Genomic DNA, 17711 nt, shown 5'->3' with positions numbered 1-17711 from the left:
TATACAGCTCTGCTCTTTCTAGGGAACATGGGTTTTTAAAAGGGATCAGAAATGGGGAGGATAGCTTTAATACAAGCCTTATTCTTCTTCTTCACAAACATTGGGCTTTGGCTTCTAAGAGGAGGCTAGTCCCCCAAACAAGGCCAAAAGTGGCTCCTTTGGGAGGTTTTAAAAGTCTCCCCAGTTTCCTTATTAAGAGATTTTCAGGCAAGAGGGAGACAGACCAGAATAACTCATATGTCCAAGAATGAAGCAAACAAACATACAAACAAACAACAACAAGAAGAATAAGGATTAGACAGAAAAACAAACTTCTTATATTTAAAAAAAGCAAAACCATTTTAACAGGATAAAAATTCAACTTGGGTGCTCCTATCCTTTTACAACCGACTCAGGCTGTAACTGCACTACAGAAATAATCCAGTTCTAAAGTGTGTTAACTCTTCTGGTTCCATCCTATGGAATCCTGGGATTTGTAGTTTGTTGTGGCATGAGAGCTCTCTGGCAGAGAAGGCTATGTATCCCAAAGGTAAAATCCCAGGATTCCATAGCACTCAGCGGTTAAAGCGGTGTCACAGTGCCTTATTTCTATAGTGCGGATGCAGCCCTCTTGGGAAAGGGGCTGATGATGGGGAAAAGAGGAGGAATGCAGAAGGAAAGGAGGACGGACGGACGGACGGAGGGCCACCTGCAGCTGGACTGGCCTCCCTGAACGGTCAAGACCTGAGCTGGGTTGTGGACGATGGGCTCTCTTAATATCAATATTAATATCCTTCACTATTGATTGGTGTAATTAAGGAGGGTATTAGGTTCCTCCTTTCAATAACATCAGGGAAATGTTTAGGTGTTGTTAAGGTTTGGAAATTCTCTTTTGTGCCTTTTTGTGTTCTCACAGCCATCAGGTGCCATCAGGAAAACTTTTCTTTAGGATCAGAAATCTTGTTTGGGGTCCCTTCCGACTTTGGGGCTCTTTCATCCTCCATTTTGGGTTCCCTGAAGGCCTCAAACTGCCAACTGACAAGTGCTGAGACTCAGGAGGCCATTTTGTGCTGCTTGTGACTGTGGGGAATATTGTTCCAGAACCTTCTCTGAGGCTTCCTCAGTTGAACTGAGAGGCTCCGTCCTCTTTCTCTCCCTGAGGCTCCAGAGCGAGAAGGAGGCCAGGCTGCTTGGGCCAAAAGGAAGGCTGTGTGTCCCTTTGTGCCTCTGACGCTCCATTTTGGGGGAAAGGAAGGAAGGAAGGAAGGAAGGAAGGAAGGAAGGAAGGAAGGGGCCTGTGGGGTCTGAGGAAGGGGAGGCAGGGACTCAGGGCCAGTGGGGAGGCTGGGCTTTGGGGGCTGGGAGAGAGAGGTGGGGAAAGAGACCCTAGCTAGGGAGAGGGCCACCGGTCCTTGCCTCCCCCTTTGGAAAAGGAGACCCCCTCAGCCCCCTGTACTAACTTCTGCCACTCATTCCTAGGACTGGGACTCAGAGGAGTTTCCTAGGCATCACCTGCCCTCCATGGCCATTGGCATTGACCTTTTCCCCATTGCCTTCCCTCCCTCAGCCCTGTGGACCTCCTCCTCCTTTGCACTCAGAGCAACCCTTCTCTACGGCTGAGGAGACGGCCTCTGACCCTGGGAAGCTCCGGCAATAAAGGACTGCAGAAGAGGCCTTTCTGGTGCTGCAGGAATCAGTGTCCTTGTACTGAAGGTAGGTCTTTATTCCTGGAGCTGAAAGAGGACCTTTATTTAAATATTTCAGTCCAGGATTGTATGGAAAGGTTGCAGCTGAGAGAGTGATCCCATGCTTTGCAGGCATAAAGTCCCAAATTCAGTCTCTAGCAGTGTTGTCTTCCAAGAAGATGGAAGTGAGATTTCACTAAACTCCGAAGAACAGTGTGATCCACTGTCAAACAGCCCTTACTGTCAGGAAGTTCCTCTTAATGTTGAGGTGGAATCTCTTTTCCTGTATCTTGCATCCATTGCTCCGGGTCCTAGTCTCTGGAGCAGCAGAAAACAAGCTTGCTTCCTCCTCAATATGACATCCCTTCAAATATTTAAACAGGGCTAAAATATCACCTCTAAACCTTCTCTTCTCCAGGCTAAACATCCCCACCTCCCTAAGTCATTCCTCATAGGGCATGGTTTCCAAATCCTGCACCATTTTAGTCGCTCTCCTTTGGACATGCTCCAGTTTCTCAAAATCCTTTTTGCATTGTGGTGCCCAGAACTGGACACAGTATTCCAGGTGGGGCCTGACTGAAGCAGAAGAAAGTGGCACTATTACTTACCTTCATCTAGACACTATACTTCTACTGATGCAGCCCAAAATCACTTGTTTGCAAGAATGTCAAAAGGAACCTTGTCAAAGGCCTTACTGAAATCAAGATATATTATATCCACAGCATTCCCTTCATCTACCAAGATCATCTACCGAGATTAGATTTGTCTGGCATGACTTGTTTCTCTAAAACCCATGTTGACTTTTTGTGATTATGGCATTGCCTTCTAGATGTTCACAGACTCCCTGTTTAATGATCTGCTCTAGAATCTTTCCATAAAGGAAGCGGTCCTCCTCCTCCTCCTCCTCCTCCTCCACATGAAAGAGAAATCAAATTCTCATCATTGATTATGACACAACATGGCAAATTAGCATTTCTGCATTTAAAGTCTTTTTAAATATAATTTTTATTGAATTTTATACAATGCATAATTCTGTATATATATTTTCTACATTCTGTTGCAACTTATCTGAATTTAAAGTTTGAGGAGACCTGAATCCTCTTGGTTTAACCTTAGCATAGACCCACTGAACCCATCATTGACTGGTGAGTCAATTCATAAGAGATTGAGTGAGTCTACTCTGATCAGGACTAACTATAGGATAGGATACAGGCTATGATTTAATCCTGCATGTGGCTAGAACAGGACATTCCCAAGCCATCATGGCCAGGCAACAGTGTGGAAAATATACACTCTCCACATGGGCAGAGACAATCTAAGAATTGTTGCTTCTCTGGATGCAGAAGGCTGCCATAGTAATTGGGTATTTCTTTCCCATCAACTCAATCCTCTGGTGCCTCCCGATACTGGGAGGAGGGCTGGATATCATAGAAGGGGAGCAACCAGAGAAGAGAAGGCTCTTTTCCTGCCCTGCCTGACCGGGGGCCTCTCTGGGGGATGGAGGGCAACTGGTTTGGCCACTGGGAAAATGAGAGGCCTCCAGGCCAGACAGCCTGGCCCAGCAGAACCCTCCATTCTCCAGTGTTGCTCCCGGTGGAATGAGGCTACAACTGGCCATTCACTGACCCAGGTCCTACCACAGAGTTGTGGAAGCCATCCTGCATGGCCATTCCATGCCTGGTGATAGTGTTGGATGTGAGGTATTGGAGAAGCATCCAGCTGTGTTTATGTAGCCAGAAGGAAAAAGAAGACATCTTCCTCTGATGGCCTCTGGGGAGGTCAGGAGGTTTCACCAAATGATGCACTCATTTCACATTTAGTTACATTGACATAACCAGGACCCTCTCAAATTCCCCATCCCCTAATCCCCCACCACTCTAAGAAGGCATGGAGTATCTGTTGTGTAGGGGAGATGCAGTGAATCTGTACTAGGTCCAGGGGGCTTTGTTTGGTGCAGAGGGAGGAAAGGGATACCCACCTCTGCATCAGCCCAAAGGAGGCATATGTCACCTGCGTATGTCACCAGAAGGATGCTGTTCTCTGTGTCTTTGACTGCTGCAGGGTTTTTGCCTAGCCGATCCTAACCCTGGTCCCTTTTCTCAGGAACTTGATCTCGGCCTCCTTGTGCACGTCTTTGAGGCCTCTCTTGTTGGAAGTGACCCAAGTGCAGGGCCACCAGGACCCCCTGCCCACCTGATGGCCAACACAGAGGCCAAGCAGAGGGAGTTGGGCTCCAAGAGAAAGAGGCTGCCGAGGTGCAACAACCCTTTGGTGAGTCACTATCCTATTAGCTTCATCTGTGTCACTGCCTGGCCAGTTTATGAAAGGAAGCAAATAAAATACTGTCCGAATTTGGCAGAGACAGTCCTGGTTAATCCTCTGTCACCCCATAATTTCGGGGGCTTTTAAAATGTACTGGTTTCTCTCTCCTCCTCCCACTTTCCCCCTTCTTCAGCTCACTTCAATTTCTACATAAAGAGTGCAAAGGAGTTTGCGTCCCATCAACTCAAAAGTGGGGAGAGGAAAAGAAAGAAGGGGGCAGGGACTTTCCTTTGCAAGGCGTATGAGGCAAAAGCAAACTGCTGTGTCCTTTCTTGTTTGCGTGATCTTCCTCATAAACATCTTTGACCATCTTCACCACTTTCTGGTGTTGCTTGTCCATATGTGTCTTGTTTTTCCCAGCCGTGAAATGTTGGAAGATATGGGAGAATGTCTCTGGATATAAATTGGGGGTGGCCCCGTGGCTCTCAAGCCCACAGTGCTTCCCAGAACTGCTTTTTAAAAATGATATTTGCTTCTGAAATATGGCAACAAATGGCTAAATCCACTATAATCTTTGGAGGCTAAAAGTACTATACGTGTTGGGATAGTCAGTATCCGAATCCATCATCAATATCCCAGCCATGGCCTAAATTATATTGATCATTATATTGTATATTATATTGAAATAATTCAAGATAAACTGGATTTCAAAGGCAGTAGCTTTTTTCTTGCTAACAGAATTTAAAGTTTATTTCCTGGACTAAATTCTGAGATGATCAAATAATTTTAGGGATGCATCATGTGCTCTCCCCCCCCCTCCACTTTTATTAGTCATTCTCTGAATGAGGGCTATTTTCTATTGCAGGTGACCTTTGCGGATGTGGCAGTATATTTCACTGAGGATGAATGGAAACTGTTGACAAAGAAGCAGACAATTATGTACAATTATGTGATGATGGAGAATTACGAGAATGTGGCCTCTGTGGGTAAGGAAGCTGAATTCATTGCTCTTCCTATGAAGACTGAGGGCCCTTTCATACTACATTATCATGGCACTATGATTCCACTTTAAAATTATAGAATCATAAAGCTGGAATAGAATCATAAAGCTGGAAGAGACTACAAGGGCCATCCAGTCCAACCCCCTTCCATGCAATAAATATAAATCAAAGCATCCCCTACAGATGGCCATCCAGGCTCTGCCTAAAGACCTCTAAGGAAGGAGACTCCACTACACTCCGAGGGAGTTTGTTCCACTGTCAAACAGCCTTTACTGTAAGGAAGTTTCTCATAATGTTGAGGTGGAATCTCTTTTCCTGTAGCTTGCATCCATTGTTACGGGTCCTATGCTCTGGAGCAGCAGAAAACAAGCTTGCTCCCGCCTCAATATGACATCCCTTCAAATATTTGAACAGGGCTGTCATATCCACTCTTAACTTTCTCTTCTCCAGGCTAAACATTCCCAGCTCCCTAAACCACTCCTCATAGGGCTTGATGGTTTCCTGACTAGAGTGGCACTATTACTTCCCTTGATCTAGACACTAAATTTCTATTGATGCAGCCTAAAATCGCATTGGTCTTGTTAGCTGCCGCATCGCACTATTAACTCATGTTCAACTTCTGGTCTACTTGGACTCCTAGACACCTTTCACACGTAGTTTCATTCAGCCAGGTGTCCCCCATCCTATATCTGTGCATTTTATTTTTCTGCTCTAAGTGCAGTACCTTACATTTCTCTGTATTGAATTTCATTTTGTTAGCTTTTGCCCTGCTTTCTAGTTTCAGGTCATTTTGACTTGTGATCCTGTCCTCTGAGGTATTAGCTCTCCCCCTAATTTGGTGTCATCTGCAAATTTGATAGGTATGCCCCCAATTTTGTCCTCCAAGTCATTGATACAGATGTTGAATAGAACTGGGCCTAGGACAGACCACAAGGACCATCTGTTTCAACCCCTTGCCATACAGGAATACACATTGAAAGTATCCCCAGTAGATGGCCACCCAGCCTTTGTTTAAAGACCTTCAAAGACCTTCAAAGAAGGAGCGCTTTAGAAATTAATAATAATAATAATAATAATAATGAGACACAACTATGCTCTGAGGGAGTGTATTCCACTGCTGAATAGCTCCTTCCTCAGTATCTCTTCAAATATTTGAACAGGGCTATCATATCCACTCTTAACCTTCTCTTCTCCAGGCTAAACATTCCCAGCTACCTAAACCACTCCTCATAGGGCTTGATGGTTTCCAGACTCTTCACCATTTTCATTGCTCTCCTTTGGATACACTCCAGATTCTCAACATCCGTTTTGAATTGTGGTGACCAGAAGTGGACACAGTATTCCAAGTGGGGGTCTGACGAAAGCAGAATAGAGCCGTACTATTACTTCCCTTAATGAATAACATAGAATCATAGAGTTGAAAGAAACTAGAAGGACCATCCAGTCCAACCCCCTACCATAACACTATACTTGTATTGATGTCGCCTAGGATCAGATTGGCCACTTCCCAGGTTCGAGTTGTGGTCTACCAGGACTCCTAGATCCCTTTCACACATAGTTTAACTGTCATAGCAATTTTCTGTGAAATCTTGGAATTTGTAGTTTAGTGAGGCACCATTGTTCTCCACTATCTAAGAATTCTAAATATCCTATCCTAATTTGTCAATTCTAGGATTTTGTGGGAAGGAACCATGGAAAGAAATACTTTTTGGCTCCAATTGCTCCTCAGCCTATCCCTGACCAAGTTTCCTGGCTTTTTTTGGCCCCTCTTCCAGCCTTTTGAGACTCTGGAGAGGATTCTTGGGTAAAATGCCTCCCTTGGCCCTGCAATGGCTCAGAGAACAGTGGCAAAATGGATACCACTTCCCCAAAGGGATGCTGTCAGATATTGAGGGGCAAAATAATATCTTCCCCAAGGGAATACCATGTGGGGGTATCTCTGAGATCCCCTGGCCTGGGGGGCAATGTGACCCCCCATCAACAACAGTAGTCCAGCCCTGTCTTAGAGATGTCTTAAGGCTGTTTTACGGCTGCTCTCTGGCGCTTGACCCTCACCAAAATTGGAGTCCAGGTCCCAATCCCCCTTGCTCTGCCTTTCCCAATGAGTTATTTGTATATTGATGATGATAATAATAATAATAATAGGTTTTATTTATATACCGCCCAATCACTGGGAATCCGAGCGGTTTACAACAGAGGGGATAATAGACAGTTCCCTGCCCTCAGGCTTACAATCTAAAAGACACGACACAAAAGGAGAAGGGAATGGTGAGAGAGAGAGGGGATCAGGTCCAGCATTCTTCTCTCCCTCTGAAGCCTGGACCAAGGCAGATGGACCGGAGGGAGGGCTCTCCTTCTTCAGTCTAGCCCTGGTGGAACTGGGCCAGCCTATTCTCTCCCTCACAGGCCAAAAGATGACATCTTCAGGCTAACCCCTGATGACACTGAGCCAGCCGAGTGTTCAGAAAGGTTTAAATCGCTTTAGAATGTTTCCTGTGGGGGAAGAATGGTCTGAAACCAAATTGAATGCAATGGGTGCTTGGTGCAAATACCTCAGACAAAAAGGATTAGCACACTGGCTCTAAATTCTAATCACATTAAAATGCCAATATACAGCACAGTCTGAGGGTGACGCTCCCAGATGCAGTGCAAGAATAACATAGCAGAGTATAGAAGATATAAATATTGCAATGCACTGACCACTTTCCACACTTAAAAATAAGTCACAGATACAGTTGATATCATCAAAATCCTTGGAGGTTCTCTATCTTGAGTTGCAAAATAATACAAATATTTGCAAGCTCTCCTTTCCGACTTCCATCAACTTCACCTTTTCTTGTACACACAACTCCAGTTCAATCCACACCAATCCGCATGTGAGCTGTATACTATATTGGTTGTGTGTCATCTCCTGGTGTCAAACAGCATGAAGTGACCTCTGCAGTTAGCTTGCATCATGCCTTGGGCTCTGACTCAGGACTCTATGGCAGTCTCACAGGATATGATGCCACCTGTCAATCAAAGTATTTTTGCACATGGTTAATGGAATAATTTTTCAACAGTCCTTTGACTATCTGCTTCCTCTCATTCCCTCAAGGCAGTCCCCATTCTTTGCTAGCTCCTATAAGTAAGGATATGATCGTTCCATGGATTTGGGGGCATAAACAGCAGGATCATGCTTGGGTTACTCACAGAAACTTTCTTAATTTAATCTCTAATAAGGAGGGGTTAATGAGGGCTAAATCTTGGGGTAACACCCTCCTCTCTTAAGTCTGATTTTCAGTCTCATCTGTCATTGTCCTTCTTTACAGAAAAACATTTGAGTCATGAGGGAAAGAAGTCACATAAATGCCAGCATTGTGGGAAACATTTTGTTTACAAGTCAATCCTTGTCATGCATCGGAGGGTCCACACAGGAGAGAAGCCATACACATGCCAACATTGTTGGAATTTTTTCTCTTTGAAATCAAACCTAGTGAAACATGAGAGAATCCACACAGGAGAGAAGCCATACACATGCCAACATTGTCGGAAATGTTTCTCTTTGAAATCAAACCTAGTGAAACATGAGAGAATCCACACAGGAGAGAAGCCATACACATGCCAACATTGTTGGAATTTTTTCTCTTTGAAATCAAGCCTAGTGAAACATGAGAGAATCCACACAGGAGAGAAGCCATACAAATGCCAGCATTGTGGGAAAGGTTTTTCTTGGAAGTCACATCTGCTGAAACATCAGAGAGTCCACACAGGAGAGAAGCCATACAAATGCCAGCATTGTGGGAAAGGTTTTTCTCGGAAGTCACATCTGCTGACACATCAGAGAGTCCACACAGGAGAGAAGCCATACAAATGCCAACATTGTCGGAAATGTTTCTCTTTGAAATCAAACCTAGTGAAACATGAGAGAATCCACACAGGAGAGAAGCCATACACATGCCAACATTGTCGGAAATGTTTCTCTTTGAAATCAAGCCTAGTGAAACATGAGAGAATCCACACAGGAGAGAAGCCATACAAATGCCAGCATTGTGGGAAAGGTTTTTCTTGGAAGTCACATCTGCTGATACATCAGAGAGTCCACACAGGAGAGAAGCCATACAAATGCCAGCATTGTGGGAAAGGTTTTTCTTGGAAGTCACATCTGCTGACACATCAGAGAGTCCACACAGGAGAGAAGCCATACAAATGCCAGCATTGTGGGAAAGGTTTTTCTCGGAAGTCACATCTGCTGACACATCAGAGAGTCCACACAGGAGAGAAGCCATACAAATGCCAGCATTGTGGGAAAGGTTTTTCTTGGAAGTCACATCTGCTGACACATCAGAGAGTCCACACAGGAGAGAAGCCATACAAATGCCAGCATTGTGGGAAAGGTTTTTCTCGGAAGTCACATCTGCTGACACATCAGAGAGTCCACACAGGAGAGAAGCCATACAAATGCCAGCATTGTGGGAAAGGTTTTTCTTGGAAGTCACATCTGCTGACACATCAGAGAGTCCGCACAGGAGAGAAGCCATACAAATGCCAGCATTGTGGGAAAGGTTTTTCTCGGAAGTCACATCTGCTGACACATCAGAGAGTCCACACAGGAGAGAAGCCATTCAAATGCCAACATTGTCGGAAATGTTTCTCTTTGAAATCAAGCCTAGTGAAACATGAGAGAATCCACACAGGAGAGAAGCCATTCAAATGCCAGCATTGTGGGGAATTTTTCCCCCTGAAGTCAAACCTAGTGAGACATCAGAGAGGGCACACAGGAGAGAAGCCACACAAATCCCAGAAATAATCTAACATTATATTTGTCAAGTAGCAATACAAAGAATATACTTTTAATCCTGTGGTGATAAGAAAAGGCCCTTGTGATTTTGTGTGTTAGGTTTGTCTGTCCATATGTCTGTTTATGTTTTAAAGTTTTATTTTTTTTAAGTTTAGGTTTTAATTGCTATTTGTATAGACCATTGCTTTAGTTTATAAATTTGAGTGGGGATTATGGGTTGTGGAATAGGTTAGCTAGATAGAGGGGTGGGATTGGTTGCAGCTGGTTAGAATAGTTATAGGAATGATAGCTTTTGTGGGAATGGCAAAGGGGGTGCTTGTTACCTGTGGGGCATAGACTGTGGGAATTGGAGGTGGGGGCTAGGTTTAGAAGAGGGTGATGTTTTAGGTTTTGGGGCTTTAATTTATTCTTTGGCTTGGGGAGGGCAGTTCTGACTTAAATGCTGAATTTATGATTATGTGTTCTTAATAAAGTTCTTTGTTGTTTCAACATACTGGACTCATTGATGTACAGAAGTTCTGCATTTGCACAAAATTGACCCTTTCTTCTCTCCTCAGCCCTCAGCTCCATTCCCAGCCATAAAAACAGAGACAAAACACACACAGAGAGAGACAGAGCTATATGTACAAAGCAGAGCATTCCCAGCCTTTCCCTCCTGAGTCCAGCTCTGCATGTTGGGCTCCATTCCGGAAGGAAGGGAAAAAAATGCCGCAGTCCTTCCCTTCTTCCAAAGGCCGACAGTGAAATAAACAGCAGCAGCAGCAAGGGCCTTACGATCTATGCGCATGCTCAGGAGGGGCCTTTGGGGCATCTGCGCATGCACAGTCTCAGCCCCTGAAGCTGCTGCCCTTGCAGCCTGTTCTGAGGGAGGGAAGTGGGAAGAGTCCTCATTCACTTGGGGGAATGCTGGAGGGTCTTCTGAATGGGGTTGGGTGTTGTAAGAAGGAAGGAAACCCAGATTTCTTCCCCCCCCCCCCCAAAAGAACAGCAAGGCACCTTCCAGGCCTCCTCTCCCTCTTTCCTTCCCTCTTTGGGTCCCAGGTACCTGGGGGGTTATTATGAGAAAAGAGGGCAGGGGGGACCCTTGGAGAGAGACATGGCCATGGAGGAGAGGGGGATCCAAAGGTAAAAAGGCCTTTGAGGAGGCCCCTCCCTCCTGGAAAGTGGGGCAGATGAGAGATCCTCCCTTCTGATACCTCATTTGGGGAAGAGTTTTCTGACAAATAAAGAGAATCAGACAGTGTAGGCTTCAATAGCATTGGAAACAATTTTATTTGGGGGGGGGGAGTTTTCTCTGGGATCCTGGGGGGAGGGGGCTCTGTCTGGGGGGCTGAAAAGAACCCAAACCTAGAACAAAGCCGAGAGGAGGGAGATGGAGGGACCTCAAAGCCCCTTCTGGGGAGACTGACCCCCTCCCGGCAATCTGGGAACTAGGCTTAAAGGCCCACAGGATCTGGATTAGGCACCCCCCCCCCCCATATACATATTTTTCCCTTCACAACAACCCTGCAGAGGAGGATGAGCAGATAGACCCACAGCCCCAGAAAGAATGCCTCCCTCCCAATTCTGGGAACATGCTGAAAGGGCCTTGGACCCCTTGAAGGGATATATGTTAAAAGAGGAGAAGGAAGGAATAAAGGAGTGAAAGTGCCAAGGGAAGAGAAGCATAAAGGGACTGCTGAAGTCAGGGGGGGGGGAAGGATCTGGGACCTGACTCGGGCACCTTCCCCTCGGAACCCATTATTAGAGCCTTCCACAGCTCACTGTGATGCTGTAAATGACTATTTCACAGATAATATCTCTCTGATAAGAGCCAAATTGGATGTCAGCATTATTGCAGAGGCTATAAGTCAGGTGTCCATGAGTAAGATCATACTGTATCAATTTGAATGTGAGTACTGAGGATGTGGGCAAGCTCCTTGGAAGTGTGAAGAAGACAACTTGCCCTCTCGACCCTTGCCCTTCATGGCTGGTCATCCAAGGAGGAGATGCACTTAGGACTCACCTGAGATGTATCATAAATGCATCTCATCCATCTTGCTTAAAAGAAGTGGTGGTACAGCCATTTATGGAAAAGCCCTCCCTAGATCCCTTGGACATGAATAGTCTCCCATCTTCCATTTCTAAACAAGGTGATTGAGAGGGCAGTTGCTCTTCATCTCCAAGCGGTCTTGGATGAAACAGATTATCTGGACCCATTTCAAACTGGCTTCAGGATGGGATATGGAGTTGAAACTGTTATGGTCGCCTTAGTAAATGATCTTTGCTTGAGCATTGACATGTGAAGTGTGACCCTGTTGATGCTTTTGGATTTCTCAGTTGCTCTCGATACCACCCACCATGGTATCCTTATGGAAAGCCTGAGGGAACTGGGCATCGGGGCAATGTGTTGCGGTGGTTCCGGTCCTCTCTCTCAAGCAGATAGTGATGCTTGGGGACAGTTGTTCCTCTAAAAGGAAGCTTAAATTTGGCATCCCTCGGGGCGCAATCCTGTCCCGAATGCTATTCAACATCTACATGAAACCGCCTGGAGAGATCATCCGGAGGCATGGAGTGAGGTGCTATCAGTACTCTGATGACGCTCAATGATATCTCTCCATGCCCCAGACCTTAACGTCAACTAAGGAAGGCATCTCCCCTCTGAATGAATGTCTTGAGGCAGTAATTGGAAAGATGAGTAAAAACAAATTGAAAGTGAATCCAGATAACACAGTAGTACTTGTTGTTGGAGCCCCTGACCCAAATACACAAAAAAGACACTTTGGGGGGGAAAAACCTTTGGAAATGGGCACCCACATCCTCCTCCTCCTCCTCTTCTTCTTCTTACTTCTTCCTCCTCCTCTTCTTCCCCCTCCTCTTCCTCCTCCTCCTCTTCTTCATCTTACTTCTTCCCCCTCCTCTTCTTCCTCCTCCTCTGTCTCTTCCTCCTCCTCCTTGGCGCCATGCGCCAAGAAAGGGCGCTTTTCCCTCCCCCTGGCTGGCCCAGAGTCTCATTCCTCCTCCTCCTCTGAGGCTCCAATTCCCTCTTGAGGCTGGCCAATGGCAGGCTGGGGCTGGAAACAGCCCCGCCCCCGCCCCACCCCCACCCTTCTGCCATTGGCCAGCCAGCTTGAAGGGGATGAGCGCTCCCTATATGGCTTTGTGCGTGCGCGTGCAAGGGCAAACTAGCGCCAGCTACAGCCCCGGGGAAGTGCTGCGGGCGATGCGGCCGCGCAAAGGAGGAGGAGGAGGAGGTAGGTGAGTTGCGCGCTGCGTGCGCACAGCAAACAATAAGAGGAAGCCGCGCAAAAAAGAAGGAGGTGGGGAGGAGGTGGGTGGCCACTGCGGGAGCGCGTGGAGGCAGAGGAGGAGGAGGAGCCCCGCCCAGCCTGCAGCGAAGGCAAAATCCAGGCCCCAACCCGTGAATTGGTGGACCAGGACCGGGCCAGTTCTGCCTAAATCGGGACTGTCCCGCCTGCAGGCGGGTTATGGCAACCCTAACCATGCCCAGCCCAGAGGCAGAGAGAAGGCCCTCCCTCCATTCCAACTGCCATTGCCCTGGCCTCAGAGGGAGAGAATAAGAGGCGGTTTCTGCTGGACTTGATCGCCTCTCCCACTGCCCCCATCTTTTCTTGTATGTCGTGTCTTTAGATTGTAAGACTGAGGGCAGGAACAATGTTTAATTACCAATTTGTAAGCTACCCTGAGAGCATTTACTGAAGAGTGGGATATAAATACAATAAATAAGTAATCATATGCCTGCTCAGGCCATGAAATCCAATGGAAAGGCCCTTCAATTTGTCCTGCCACCTTCACAGGTACGGCTTTGGGGAACATGAGGGGGCCCTCTCTGTGGCTTCTCCTGCAATGTGGAACTCCCTCCCTAGGGAGGCCAGAATGGACCCCCTCCTTGCTGTCCTCCCATTGGCAGGCAAAGGCTTGTCTTATTCATACAGGCTTTTAGAATTCAAGGCTTTGGACAAAAAAAGCAATAAATACTGGGCTTAAAACCAAGTCCCAGGCCCATCTTCAGAATTCTACATTAGCTGTTTCAAGAAACCTTTCCACAACCAAGCTGATGTCATTATTTATTGTAGCCCATCTCAACCCTCTTCTTGGTTTTTAATAATCCTTTTGTCTGTTTTATTAATTTTATTGCATTTTATTAATTACAGATAATTAAGTACACAGCTCCCTGCCCTCAGGCTTACAATCTAAAAAGGCATGACACAAAGGAGAAGGAAATGGCAATGGGGAAGGGGATCAAGTCCAGCAGTTCTTCTCTCCCTCTGAGGCCAGATCATGGCAGATGGACTTGGGGGAGGGCTCTCCTGCTTGTCTGGCTAGACCTGATAGACCTGGGCCTGCCTCTTTTTCCCTCTGAGGCCAGATGATGGTAGATACAATAGAGGGAAGGCTCTCCTGCTTTTTATGGGGGAATCCAGATTTGAAAATGATTAAGGAACCATCTTTATTGAAGGTGCTGGCCTATAATGGAATTGTTCCCTTAAATCAGATACTTGGTGTTGATTATGTGTTTTTGCCTTTTTTCAATTTTGCAATAGAAGTTTAAACCACCTCTGTCAACTAAATGGCAACATCTACAACAAGCATTTCTTGCAATCCAGATTTGGCCCTGCAGTTTTAAGTGCATTAAAGGTTCCCTCAGTACTGAGTCAACCAAGTATCCAAACCAGCTAAAAACACACACACACACACATACACACACATATTTCAGTTGTCTATAAATAAATAGGCCACGCTGTAGCATACCTAGTACATTTGGCACTTGGTGTGGATAATTTTTAATATCATCCCCTCTCAATAGTCATGGCTGCTGGTGGGAGAAGGTTGCTCATGCTGCCCCAGAGCCTTTCCAGCTGGAGACTCACTTTCCTTGCCCAGCTAACAGAGCAACTAGATCAGACCTGCACAACTTGACAGTAGGTAGGGACCAAAATAAAAATAGGTTAAACTTCTTTGGGCCACAAATAGGTTTTAATTAAATATTAATTTATTATTTAGTAATTATTATTAATATTATTAATATTTATTTCATCCTCCTCTGGCCAGCCCTTTCTCCTCCACACGGCCCTCTCCTCAGGAGGAGGCCAAGCAGCAAAGGAGCCTTGAAGTCATTCCACATCCTTGTGGGCTGCCCAAAATCCTATGGCAGACCTAATGCAGCCCCTGGGCCGTATGTTGTGCAGGCCTGAACTAGATGCAAAAGAAACCCCTTCCAACCAATGCAATGTCATACCCCTTGTGAGGTGTGGTCTGAACCCCCCCCAACCCCCCCCAGTGATGCTCCTGATGGCATTTGAAGTTTACAGCAAGAATGGAATAGATGAGAACTGGAATACAGAGGGCCTTGGGTATCTTTTGATGGTTTGGTTCCAGGATGTCCCATGGATAACAAAATCTGTGGATGCTTAAGTCCCATTGTATACAATGGCATAGCAAAATGGCAAGACCTTTTTATATAAATGGCAAGTTTCTTATATAAAATGGAAATATCAAAGTTTTATTTTCAAGCTGTCCGTTGTTGAATCTATAGATGAAGAATTTGTGGATAGGGAGGGCTGACTAATCAATGGTGATCAGTTTTAATATCTATAATAATATGGCTATACATCACTTACTTCCCAGGACAGAAACTGCTTGGATCTCAAGGGAAATTACTTTTTTCTTGTTGCTAATGGAGTTAAAATGTTATTGCCAGGATTTTATTACTGTCTCTGGGAGCCCATATGGCCAAAGAAACAGGTGGTCTCTTCCAGCATTGATATTCCTCTGGACCATCTTATCTGACAACGACAAAAACAACATCGTGACAAAATGTAGGCCTCTGACTTTAATATCATTTTTTCCCTTCTTCTTCTCCTGTATGATGTTAACATGTTTGCCTAATTAAAAAGTGAGCGGAGATTTGAAAGCTTGCAAAGATGTATATTTTTGCATATTGGTTGTCCGAGTAAAGGCATTGCTGTTTTGTGAATTTGGGATGTTATTGTCTTATATAGCAGACATTTCCCTTTTGGCTATATGGGTCACTATAATGTCTATTCAAGTAAGCAATTCCTAAATCAGCAAATTGTTGGAGATGTAATACTGCTATAACGCTTCCTTAAAGCATATGTTTTGGAGATGTCCCGTAGCAACTGCAGTTGGGGAGGAAGCAGTCGCATAAATAAACTTGGTTTTGAAAATTTCCTTGATTTTCATGGATATGTATATTCTTTTGAACTGTTTCTTGGAAATTAACAAATGGTCAATGGAAGCAGATTTTCCACACCCCACAAAAATGGAGGTTTGCTTCTGGGTGTGCAGCCCGGGTGCGCACACCATAAAAAACAGCGGTAGTTGCCCCTCTGTGAATATTCGAGGGTGTGGATCTCAGAATTAGGAGGGGCGACTGTACACGTCTCACAAAACAACAGTTCCCAGAATTCCCTAGCATTGAGCCAAGGCAGTTAAAGCAGTCTCAGACTGGATTATTTCTGCAGTGTGTTTTGGAACTAAAGGAAAGAAAGAAGCTGGTAGCCTGACCTTTTGCAGCATCGAGCCTCCTTCTTCAGATCCATGTTTTCTTGGGCCCAAACTACACGGTAGAAATAATCCAGTTTGAGACCGCTTTAACTGCCTTGGCTCGGTGGCTAGCAAAAGTCTGGGAATTATAGTTTATCAAAGCTCTCTGCCAGAGAAGGCTAAGAACTCCACTTCCCAGGATTTCCTAGCACTGACCCAGGGCAGTTAAAGTGATCTCAAACCAGATTACTCCTGCAGTGTGTTTTGGACCTTACACATAAATAAGGTTTATTATTATTATTATTATTATTATTAAGCTTTATTTATATAGCGCTGTAAATTTACACAGCACTGTCCATACAATCTTTTAATTAGACAGTTTTGTTTTGTTTTAAAAGGCAAGTGAGACTCAAGCTTCGTCCGCACTGCAGAAATAATCCGGTTCGACACACTTTTAACTGCCTTGGCTCATTGCTAGGGAATCCTGAGAATTGGAGTTGTAATTGTGGCACCAAAGCTCCCTGCCAGAGAAGTCACAAAATTACTCCCAGAATTCCATAGCCTTGAGCCAGACAAAGAGTTAAAGCGCTGCCAAAGCAGATTGTTTCTCCAGTGTGGCTGCAGCCCAGAGGGTTCCAAGCCCAAAGAGGGCCATCATGGCTTTGGAAGGTGGCCCCTTCCTTTGCCAGCTGTTGCAGGAGGCTGTTAGCTGCTGGGATTGGGAAGCCCCAGCCCCTCCTCTGGGCCTGGCCTTCCTTCCCTTGGAGCAGCAGCAGGGCTTTGGGGGGGAGAATGAGGTAATAAGGGAGGAGGGAAGAAGGGAAGGAGGCAGGGCTTGCAGTGCAAGCCGGCAAAGCAAGCCCCAGCGGCAAGGAGAGCAGCAGCCAGCAGCCCCAACAACAAGCAGAGGAGGACCAGGGCCAGAGGGGCCTGAGCAAAAGGCTGGAGAGGACTAGGGCTTGCTTTGTTGTCCTTCCTCCAAGGCTGCCCAGGGAAGGGAAGCAGCCTTGCAAGCCAGCAAAGGCAGCAAAGGCAGCCTTGTTCTCCCTTCTCCCACGTGGGAAGCCAGCCTGGGTTCGGTGAGTGGGCTTCTTTCGGCCTCTCCAGGGCTCCCAATCTTGGCATGATGATGATGATGATGATGATGGTAGTAATAGTCTGGCAGGGTGACCAGAGGGGTCCTTCAAAGCCTCTTCTTATTCTTGTAGCTTTGGAGTTAAGAAGGGAGGGGGGATTATGGGATTGTAGTCTATTGTATTGTAGAAATCAATTTTATTATTATTATTATTATTAAAGCCTAGGAGGAGGAGGAGGAAAAAGCAGGGCAAAAATGGAGGACTTTCCAGGGGGGAAAGGGGGAGCTGCTGATAATAATAATAATAATAATAATAATAATAATAATAATTTCATCTAGGGCCATAGAGCAAAGCCAATGACATCCAAACCTTGATTGGGTATAATAAATTGGGTCTGAATAATAATAATAATAATAATAAT

The 17711-nt window shown here is 45.6% G+C and overlaps 1 long non-coding RNA gene across 1 annotated transcript; it reads left to right on the top strand.

The window, feature by feature from the left end:
• The first annotated feature begins 1360 nt into the window (after positions 1-1360).
• Positions 1361-8473, top strand: LOC149309622 (uncharacterized). Its single transcript, XR_016281843.1, has 4 exons — positions 1361-1692; positions 3768-3935; positions 4792-4912; positions 8239-8473. It is a non-coding gene; the product is annotated as an uncharacterized LOC149309622 (long non-coding RNA).
• The last annotated feature ends 9238 nt before the right edge of the window (positions 8474-17711 follow it).

This window comes from Sceloporus occidentalis, unplaced genomic scaffold (genome assembly GCF_023333645.1).
Source record: "Sceloporus occidentalis isolate IW3139 unplaced genomic scaffold, rSceOcc1.0.p SCAF_7, whole genome shotgun sequence".
NCBI lineage: Eukaryota > Metazoa > Chordata > Lepidosauria > Squamata > Phrynosomatidae > Sceloporus > Sceloporus occidentalis.
Note: the sequence above shows the minus strand (reverse complement) of the source record. Positions and strands in the feature narration are given on the sequence as shown.